Source organism: Protopterus annectens, chromosome 9.part0 (genome assembly GCF_019279795.1).
Source record: "Protopterus annectens isolate FY-2018-M chromosome 9.part0, PAN1.0, whole genome shotgun sequence".
NCBI lineage: Eukaryota > Metazoa > Chordata > Ceratodontiformes > Protopteridae > Protopterus > Protopterus annectens.
This window is the reverse complement of record NC_056743.1, coordinates 1,097,869,619-1,097,881,231: the sequence shown is the minus strand read 5'-3', so window position 1 is coordinate 1,097,881,231 and position 11,613 is coordinate 1,097,869,619. Positions and strand designations below refer to the sequence as shown.

The 11,613-nt window shown below is 36.0% G+C and overlaps 1 pseudogene; it reads left to right on the top strand.

The window, feature by feature from the left end:
- The first annotated feature begins 10,612 nt into the window (after positions 1–10,612).
- On the top strand, positions 10,613–10,672 carry LOC122812542 (annotated as a pseudogene).
- The last annotated feature ends 941 nt before the right edge of the window (positions 10,673–11,613 follow it).

Sequence of the window (11,613 nt, the reverse complement as noted above, 5' to 3'; positions counted from 1 at the left end):
ATCATTGTGTTTGTAAACTAGACATAGATACACATACATAATATATTGTATAAAAACATTGTATTAAAAATATTATGTAAAAAATATGTAAAAAATCAATAAATTCAGTTTTATAAATAAAAAGTTAGTATTATAAGTACGATAAATATTAAAAATATTGAAAATATTAAAATGTATTCATAAAATTGGTAAGTATATTTATAGACCCCCCCCCAAAAAAATAGTATTGTGAATGTTTTGAAGAATAGTACAAAACAGTTAAAGGGATAAAAAACACATGAAATACACATAAAAAACACACATAAAAACACACCAAGTATTGGTACAAAACTGATAAGATTGGTATTAATATTGATCTTGCAGTGGGTAACTGTTAAGGGAAGTACATTGGATGTGATTAAAATATTGTATATGATTAAAATATTAGTGTTGAGTCAGGTGTTTATTTTCTCTTAGGATCTTCTGCTAGTAACTTAAGGGCGGGTGTAATGGAGATGTGATCATTCAACCCCTTACCAAAACAGGCATCCATTTTCAGTTGCCAAATCATTTCCGTATATTCTAATCTTGTCTCCCAATCTCCACCCCTTTCCTTTTGTTCCACTTCTTCCAACACCCAAAATTTGAAATCAGCCTGCTGACATGTTATCGAATGTCTATACAATGCATTGTTCACATCCTTTTTATTAATATCCCTCATGTGTTCATATATTCTCTTCCTTAAATGCTTAACTGTTTTCCCCACATAAAATGCCCAACAATACTTACAAAATGCTAAATAAATCACCCCTTTTGTATAGCAACTACTATATTTCTTAGATTTCAGGGTCATTCTTAAACTTGGGATCCACACACTCTTAGTGTCCGCCATAAATAAACATTGAGAGCATCTCCCGCACCTATATCTACCAATTCTGTTGGATACGGTTTCACATGCCACTATATTTTTTTTTTCTCAAAAATGTTCATTAAATTTTGATTCCTTCTATAACTGTAAGTCAGTTTGTCCTGAAAAACTGTAACTCTGGTCGGCAAAGTTTTAAAAAACTCCCATGTATCATCAATACATTTCTTAAGCCATTTTATATCTTTAAAATAAGTTAAAGTTAAAAATGGATTAGTGGTTAAATTGTTTATCATCTTTCTCCTATCATCGTTACCCTCTACTGTATTTATCACTTTTTCTGTATATAGTAGCGGTCTATATTGGGTTTCTCTTTTATCTATAACATTTTGTTTTACCCTCTTAATAAGATCCACAGGGTACCCCCCCTCTCCTGAAACATGTATTGTAGTTTTTCCACCTCTAGGAGAAAATCGTCTCTTTCAGATGTCATCCTTGCTATTCTTATAATTTGGCCCTTTACAATATTCTTCTTTAATAATTCAGGGTGATCACTATCAAAATGTAGATAGGTATTGGAGTGGTATTTTTTCCTATAAATCATAGATTTGTACCTGTTCAAGGCATAATCATTTTGTAACTTAATGTCTAAAAAGTTAATCTCGTATTTATTAATATCATGTGTGAACTTTAAAAAAATAGTAGCGTTATTAATATACGTTATGAAGTCGTCAACAAGGTTTTCGGGTCCATTCCATATAATAAAAACATCATCCAGAAATCGGTAGTAACTATTCACATATTTAAAAAATTCACTTCCGAACAAATACTGTTTCTCCCAATATAACATCACAATGTTCGCGTATAAAGGGGCACAAGCTGAACCCATAGCTACTCCTTGCTTTTGGTGGAACACATCCCCTTGAAAAAATATATAATTGTTTTTTAACACTAAGTCCACACATTCTAATATCAATCTGAATTCATCATTCGTCACCAAGTTCATCTCAAGTATCATCTCCTCTAACCATTCCATACCAATACTGTGTGGTATGACCGAAAACAAATCCTTAACATCTACTGTTATAAATATACTATCGTGGTTATATGGATCATTGCTCAATTTTTGTAAAAAATCCCATGAATCCACCAATATGTGTGTATACTTAGTGTGAAATTTTTTTTAGCTTAGTGTCCACGTATATAGCTAGGGGTTGGGTCTTGGATCCTTGTGATGACACTATAGGCCTCATAGGGGGATCTACCACATTTTTGTGGATTTTAGAAATACCAAATAGGGCCGGAATTATTGTTTTTTCAACCTTCAAAAAATTGTATAACTGACTATCTATAAGGCCCTGTAACAAGTTGTCTTCTAAAATATAATCAATTTTCCTGTAGGCTATGTTTATTTCGTTTCTAGAAACCAATGTATATGTACTATCGTTGTTTAAAATTTCCAACATCCTATTTGTATAGTCCCATTGATCCATAATAACCACTCCCCCTCCTTTGTCTGGTTTCATCACTCGTATCCTACAATTATCCCTTAAATCGTACAACAACCTACATTCTTCTTTCGTTAAATTACTACCATGTACCTGTTTATTTTGTTTATATTCAGTTCTGACTTTTTTAATGAGAGTAGTCTCAAAATGTAAAATATCCTGATGAAGTGGAGGGTTATAAATACTACTCCTCTGTAACTTGTTAACCACAATATTACTTGGTTTGTCTTGTTTAAAAATATGCTTGAAATTCAACTTCCTAGTAAAGGTTTTAATATCAAGAATAATATTTTCTATTCCTGTTTTTTTAACTGGCACAAAGGTAAATCCTTTAATAAATAATTCAAAGTATACCTCATTAATACTAATATCTGAATAGTTAAAAATGTTAAAACCTTTTAATGAGTGAATAATAAATTGAGCATTTTCACCAGGACACAATTCATTGTTGTTGTTCAAGCCTGCGCTAGTATGATTTACTATCTGTAAGTTCTCCTTGTGTACCCTTGTTGGTGCTGACTCTCTACTATCTGTGCATAGGAGGGTTGTTGCTGAGCCCTGTTCCTCAGTCTCTCTGACCTCCTTGGGCCTTCCACATCTAAAGGGATCCCCTCACTTGAGTTATTTCTTTGTTCATCATAAAACTCCTGTTCATAGGATTGGTGCATATTTTGCCCCTGATAATAATTGTTACCCCTATGTTTGTTGTCTCCATAATGTGTGTGTTTATAGGATTTATGTGTATTCACTACACCATAATTCCTAAATTCTGAATCCTGCCATTTACCACTAGAATTACGACTATATGCTGTCCCACATTTATATTCATTCAAGTCCCTTTCTAACTTTGATAATTTGCGGTTGTAACTCCGTGATACAGCATTGTCTACATCATAAAGTGTTCTTGTAAAAACTGTTTTGTATTCTTCGACAGAAAAAAGTAAGTCCTCATTAATTTCTTTAAATAATCTATCTATTTCATTTTTATCTGAATCCATCCTCTTTTCATTAAAGTTAATGAGTATTTTAAGCATAGCCAGCCCACATTCGTTAAAAACATTGCTAATACTTTTGAATACTTCACCATCCATATTGTCATAAACATTGTTAGGAAATTTCTGAATCCTAAGACCCTTCGGGACAATTTTGTCCTTCAGGCATTGGTTAAAATACCAGTTTTCTACAGTTAAGTTCTTATATCTCATAAGCAATGATTTAAACATTTTACACTTCTCTTTATAGTCCAAACTATGTGTACCATCACTCTCTTGTTTATTGTTCATTCTGACAAAAGATTTGTTCAACCAGGTATTGAAATCAATATTGTCGTATTTCAAAAAATTACTGTTAGATGTACCAGTACCTGGTCACCCTCGGTCCCTATAGTGTCAGTTGCCAGAGCGATTATTTCCAAATTTGTTTCCTACATTGTTGTCCCGCATTTCCGTTCTCCTCGACACTCCATTTGACTCATTGTTGGCGTCTGACGTCATATCCGGGTTTACATGGACCCGAGGACTGCTTTGCGCACAGGGTATGTCATTCCCCGTGTTGCCTGGGGAATTGGTGGATTATGAGTGGTTCTGAATCACACGAACCAACTCACTCAATAAACTGGACCCATCCATACTGTGGTAGGAGCGGAAGGTGTAAAACCAAAAACACGTAGGAGACTCCACAAAACCGCTTCACAAAACGAAACAAATAACCAAGTCCACACCCTACTCAAACCAGGAACCAAAAATCAGAATAGAAGCGGTTACTATAAAAGCTGTATTCTGAATACTCGACACCTCCAATAACTCCACCAGATGTACCAAGGACCACCACCGTTGTTGATACGAAATGTTTTATTACAAATATACTCAGAAGATCCACAATAACAGGAATATCAGTACGGATTTAGCGCTTTCGTCTCCCACTGGAGACCTCTTCAAAATCAGTACATACCATATCTTGATTTCTTATATAGTACCCATAATTCCATTGAGTAATTAATAAATTAAATAATTAGTAAATCCAATTAATTAAAAAAACACATATAATCGTGTTTACTAGTATACGTGTATTTGAAATACACAATGGATGCTTGTAGACATCCGTAAAACAAATTAAATAATTTATATTTGTATACCCCTATTAAACATAAAAATATATAATAAACATGTAGCATATTACAATACGTGTATTTGAAGTACACAGTGGATGCTTGTAGACATCCGTTAAACAAATTAAATAATTTACACTTGTATACCCCTACTAAACATTGATATATGCGATAAACATGTAGCATATTACAATATAGTATCAAATATTGAATATACAGTGTGAAATTATGAAATTATAAAATTAGAAAATTAGGATGGTGAAGATGAATGGGGCTGGCTACCTGCTTAATTTTCTACAGTACCTACTCATGAAAGTAATAGTTCATCATTGTGTTTGTAAACTAGAAATAGATACACATACATAATATATTGTATAAAAACATTGTATAAAAAATATTATGTAAAAAATCAATAAATTCAGTTTTATAAATAAAAAGTTAGTATTATAAGTATGATAAATATTAAAAATATTGAAAATATTAAAAATATGAAACAATTAATCTATTTCTCCCTGCATAATGCCAAAAATGTATTTGATGAGTTGTGATATTACCATATAATAACTATAACTCATTCGCAGTCATGATATAAAAGGAATATGCCATACAGAACACTGAAAGCATTCCACTGAACAACTAATTCTTTGATCAAGTTAAAGTTATAAAACTATATTGCATAATAAGGGAATAAAGAATGATCCCCTTAATAAATCAGAATTGCACATTAAAGCTTCTAGCAGAAATGTTATTTATGCTATGCTGATGGTATCTGTCTCTTAATCTCTTCTGTTACTGATCAGCACACCTTACTTGTAACCCTGAATAAGTGTTTTTACTTATCAATCAGTAGATTTCCACAAACCACTTATGGTTTAGTCAGTCAAAGTCCAAAGCCCTTTTATTACAGACTACTATCCATTCCTTCTTAGGTCATTGTAGATTCCAATATGGGTGGCGGGTATTGAATGTGGTTTGTTTGTGGTGCATTCTTTGATGTCATTAAAAGACCAGTTAACAGCCTTAATTGTCTTTCAGAACAGATGTTAAGCTGAGATCCCATCTGTCAGAGGTGGTGATGGGTTATATGGAATTACAGATCCTGTGGTCATTAGGAAAAAGAGTGGAAGAATTTCCTAAGGATTCTGAATAAATCTGTTTTGAGTCTGTATAAATACCATGCTGAGTATTTCCTTAAAACAAAGTTATAGAGTTAGTGGGACCAAGTGAGTTGACAGAAAAATCAGTTAATCAATCAATCAATCAATCAATCAATCAATCAGTCTGAAGAATATTATAAAGATGAAGCACTTAACACTTTTGAAGATTTGTCAGTGGTGGTGCATACACTTATTTCTACTCATCTCAGCTACTTCGGTGATACCTTGTAAGGACCTTCATTGGCTTTGGCTAGTGAAGATTCCTATGGCCAGCACACTTCACAGCACTACTCTCAATGTTCCTCAATCCTATATTCCCTGGGACCAGCAGTGGTTGTTCTTCAAGTAAAGCCCTAATACAAGGTTGTACTACTGGAGTACTTGGTCATAGACATTTTACAAACACAGCCAACAAGTGGCTGCGGCATAACTCCCAAGTGTACAGATTTTTGCCTCATATATTTGTTTATGTTCCTCATACATCTTGTGGTTTTCCGGCAAATCTTTGAACACTGGAGTCACTAAATAATGACAGTCTTTTGAATTTCAGACTTAATATCCTTCAGAAAAAGCATGCTAATACAAATTATGTTTTTCTAGTTATTCTCTAAGTGTATAAGAGCAATATTTAAAAACTGTCCCTATGTTTGAGCCATGGTTTGCATTGTTTTTGGCTTTGTCCAGATTTTTTGTGTTAAGATGTTGAGAGGCATGGGCTGCTGTTATTCCTAGGGTGAGGTTAGCTACATAAATGTTGTAGTCCTTAAATGTTATTGCCCCAGTCCTGAGAAATTTACTGTCTGGAAGTATGTTTCTCCTTGCCTTTTTCAAGCAAAACCACAAAAGCTTTTAGATGGTTTTAGACTATTATTTTTGTCATTTTTTTAATCCTCTGAGTTGTTAGCCACTGAACTTTATTCTTCTCCTTGGCATGCAGTAATTATATATTTTATAACTCAGAGTCCTTATTAGTACCTTGACAAGTTTTGTTCAGTAATGAAATCTCACTCGTATGTGACATAGTACTTTATGAGGGATGTAGTCAAGGGCCTTTGCCAAGTCAGTGAATGCCAATTACAGAGCTTGGTGATGCATCATGTTACTGGACCACATGGTTCACTACCAGCTTAAGCATTTGAGACCTGGCAAGCAAGATTATGTCTGCTGTCCAAATCCACAGCGGGATTCTGGGAGGATACCTTTAGCAATGGGAAGGAGAATGCATAATAGAAAATGGAGGAAGCTTTTACCTGCACTGGAGAATAAATTCCGCATACTAGCTTGCTTTTTTTCTTGAAAATGGTAATGGTGTCGGTATTCCTCAAATCTTCTGGAATCTCTTATTTGTTCACAATTTAGAAAGCAAGTTTGTGGAAGATTAGGAACAGTTCTCATGCTCCGGGTTGTAAAAAATGAATCTAATGTGCCATGTTGTTTAAAAACTTTGTTGTATGTGTTCTAATTTAGGGGTCATTTTATATACTCAGTGATGGTAGAAGGGAGTGCAAAATAATATATAACAGATTAATGCAGGTCAGACTTAGCATTCATTTCTATCATGCTGTGGTCGCAGTTCAAGGGTGTCAAAAACTGTTCCTGTAGTCTAGCTTTAAGAGATTCATTTCCCTTAAGAATGTTATTTTGACATCATAGGTGAGGAAAACAATGGCAGCTTGGATCAGAAAGGACCTTGAAGCAAAGGAAGAATCTCTACGTCTCATCTGGTAATTCAGACATGAAACACCCTGCCTTTATCTTCCTATACTTTCTATCTGGTGACTCTGCCTTGATCCTCTAGGATGACTCCCTTTTAATGAAGTGAGACCTCAACTTGCCATGTGCAGTAAGCACTTTTACTTAGGCTGTGAACGAACAGCCTTAAACTCTTGCTATGCACTAGTATCACCAGCAGCAGTAACCTTAGGTAATACAGAAGTCCTGTTTGATGACTTTCTTGGAGGTTCTGTTGAACCAATATTTCATTAAGAGACTTGGTGCTGGATTTCCTCTGGACAGATTTCTTCTTGTCATTTCTGATTCTGAGAAAGCTAAATGTTCACAAGACCTCAGACAAAGCAAAACTTTGTCTAGCAGTATTCATTTCCACAGACAACATTAGATAAGAATTGATTTCACTTATTATTTCTAATTTCATGTATTAACTCTGAGAATGAAGATATTAAGACAGATCCAGCACTTGGATCAATGGTGGCTGCACTGCTTACGTAATGTGTCTGAAGAGAGCATTCAGGATGACCAGAATATGCTTTGTGTATTTGTTTGGTAGTAGGATGCATAGCATTCATGAGGAACCAGAATATGCTCTGCATATTTGTTTGGTAGTAGAGTGCATAGCATTTGGAATGATCAGAATATTGTCTATGTATTTGTTTAGTGCTAAGGTGCATAGCATTCAGGATAACCAGAATATGCTCTGTGTATTTGTTTGGTAGTAGGGTGCATACCATCTGGAATGGCCAGAATATGCTCTGCATATTTGTTTGGTAGTAGGGTGCATAGCATCTGGAATGACCGGAACATGCTCTGTGTATTTGTTTGGTAATAGGGTGCAGAGCATCTAGAATTACCAGAACATGCTCTGTGTATTTGTTTTGTAGTAGGGTGCAAAGCATTCATGATGACCAGAACATGCTCTGAATATTTATTTGGTAGTAGGGTGCATAGCGTTTGGGATTACCAGAACATGCTCTGTGTATTTATTTGGTGGTAGGGTGCATTGCATTCATGATGACCAGAACATGCTGGCATATTTGTTTTGTAGCAGAGTGCATAGCATTCAGTATAAGCAGAGGATGCTCCAGTATTTATTTGGAAGTAGGGTGCATAGCATTTGGGGTGATCAGAATATGCTCCATGTACTTATTTGGTAGTAAATTACATAGTATTCAAGATTACCAGAATATGCTCCATGTATTTGTTTGGTAATAGAATGCATAGCATTCATGATGACCAGAATATGCTCTGTGTACTTGTTTGGTAGTAGGGTGCATAGCATTTGGGATGACCAGAATTTGCTCACTGCATTTGTTTGATGGTAGGGTGCACAGTATTCAGGATGACAAGAATATGGTCCATGTATTTGTTTATTAGTGGCATGCATAGCATTTGTGATGACTACAATATGCTCTGCATATTTGTTAGGTAGTAGGGTGCACAGCATTTGTGATGACCAGAACATGCTCTGCATATCTGTTTGGTAGTAGGGTGCATAGCATTCATGATAAAAAGAACATGCTCTGCGTATTTGTTTGGTAGTAGGGTGCACAGCAATCATGATGACCAGAACATGCTTTGCATGTATGTTTGGTAGTAGGGTGCATAGCATTCGTGATAAAAAGAATATGCTCTGCATATTTGTTAGGTAGTAGGGTGCACAGCATTTGTGATGACCAGAACATGCTCTGCATATCTGTTTGGTAGTAGGGTGCATAGCATTAATGATAAAAAGAACATGCTCTGCGTATTTGTTTGGTAGTAGGGTGCACAGCAATCATGATGACCAGAACATGCTTTGCATGTATGTTTGGTAGTAGGGTACACAGCACTCGTGATGACCAGAACATGCTTTGCATGTATGTTTGGTAGTAGGGTGCACAGCACTCGTGATGACCAGAACATGCTCTACGTGTATGTTTGGTAGTAGGGTGCACAGCATTCAGGATGACCAAAATATGCTCCATGCATTTTCTTGGTGGTAGGGTGCACAGTTTTCAGGATTACTAGAATATGCTCCATGTATTTATTTGGTAGTGGCATGCATAGCATTCAGGATGACCAGAACATGCTCTGAGTATTTCTTTGGTAGTATGGTGCACAGCATTTGTGATGACCAGACCATGCTCTGAGCATTTGTTTGGTAGGAGGGTGGACAGCATTTTGTGATGACCAGAGCATGCTCTGTGCATTTGTTCGGTAGTAGGTGAAACACAGTTTTGTCTTTTCTACCTTTTCATCATAATAATGCTATCCCAGCAGACTGCAACTCATGCTGCTATAGCACTGAGGTCTCTGAGAAGAGTGAGCATCTCTTTCTTTGGATTGCATTTCAGGATTTCATCAAAACTGATGTACAGCTGTTCTTAACACCCATATCAACAATAAGTGGAAGAACATACACTCACATGTCCATGACTGCTTGATTTTGCTAAGCATAAGGCATCATATTATATTCGCAGATTCCAGTGGAGACCTCTGCAACCTGGTTGATGAACATGTTTTTTATATCAGTGATATCACCATGTCATGCAGTTGTTTGTCTTCTGTAAATCAACCTCTCAACTGTCCCTATTTTGGAGGAACATTCTTATTTTCAAGCCTGATTTACCCTTGCACATGGTGTTCTTATTTTTTGGTTTTATGTACTTATTTTTAAGCCTGGTTTAACTCTTTAACTGATTTTCTGAATCCCTCCTCATCACATCTTTGTTTTTGAAGCTGTCTAGTACACAGAAAATCACACCACATGACCAATGTACTAATGGTACAAACAATTTAAACGAAAAGGACACATATCTTCTGTTTCCCTTTTTCCTAAACAAAAGCAAATAACCTTGTATCTTAGAATTTTGCAATACAGTTCATTAAAGTCTTCAGATTTTACAGTCTCTTTCATATAATGTGCTTATATTTTTCTATCATGCTTGTCAGTCTGTTTTTTTAAACGTGCTTTTAAGTAGTATCACACATTCCTACTGAAAATAGGAAGAGATGTACACTATCTGGTATTCACGTTTTATGCTAATTAGATTCCAGATTTTTGTCTGGATGTTCCTCCATTTCAAGGGCCTTTGTTCCTATTTTCAAAGTCTGCAGGTTGAGAGGTATGCTATAAATCACGGAAGACTGCCTTTCCAATCGGCTTGATCTCATACAGAATATTTGGAGGGCTCCTTGTTTATGAATGTTTTCAAAAGACCAATGTTACCAAACTACCTGACACTGATTTCCAGTATGCTGATGACTATCTTTAATACACACATTAGTATGGCCCCTGCACAAGGATGACACGCAAATTCGTGAAGCGTTCCATCTTTTGGGGTTGGGAGGGTGGCTTAATGGCTAAGGTGTTTGCCTTACAAACACAAGGTGCAGGGTTCGAGTCTCACAGGGGATAATTGGCTAGGCTTAAAATGGCTCACAAGGGCAGTTAAATTAGTACTAAACTATGAACCTAAGAACCTATGAACATAAAACACAATCCAAGCAGTGTTAGATGTATTTCAGAAGTGAATTAAAGTCTGGGATGGTGCCTCATCCTCAAATGCACTGAAGTGCTCTTGGTCATGAAAACACCCCTTTACAATCCACCATCTGGGGATAGTTCCTGGAAACAGCCAGGTGTGTACCTTCTTTTGGGGTTGAGAGGGTGGCTTAATGGCTAAGGTGTTTGCCTTACAAACACAAGGTGCAGGGTTCGAGTCTCACAGGGGATAATTGGCTAGGCTTAAAATGGCTCACAAGGGCAGTTCAATTAGTACTAAACTATGAACCTATGAACACAAAACACAATCCAAGCAGTGTTAGATGTATTTCAGAAGTGAATTAAAGTCTGGGATGGTGCCTCATCCTCAAATGCACAGAAGTGCTCTTGGTCATGAAAACACCCCTTCACAATCCACCATCTGGGGATAGTTCCTGGAAACAGCCAGGTGTGTACCTTCTATCAGTACTCACCTGTTCCTAGCAAGAAAGATAATGAAGTCCAGCACTGGATCCCTGCATGCAGATGACTGAATTCAGCTTGGAAAATAATTTCTGTGTTCCAGGCTATGCAATTGCATGTGTCTGGGAACACTTTTTCTTGTTCTGACAGACCACTGACAAGTATGTTGGTTTAAACATTATGGATGTAGAAGATAACTTAATCGTATCTGCAGAATAAAACAAAAAAAAGTCATTGTTTTGCTTGGAAAACTGCACTAGGACCAGCTGTCATGACTATTGCATATCATAAGATTTTCTGGCAAACCAAACTAA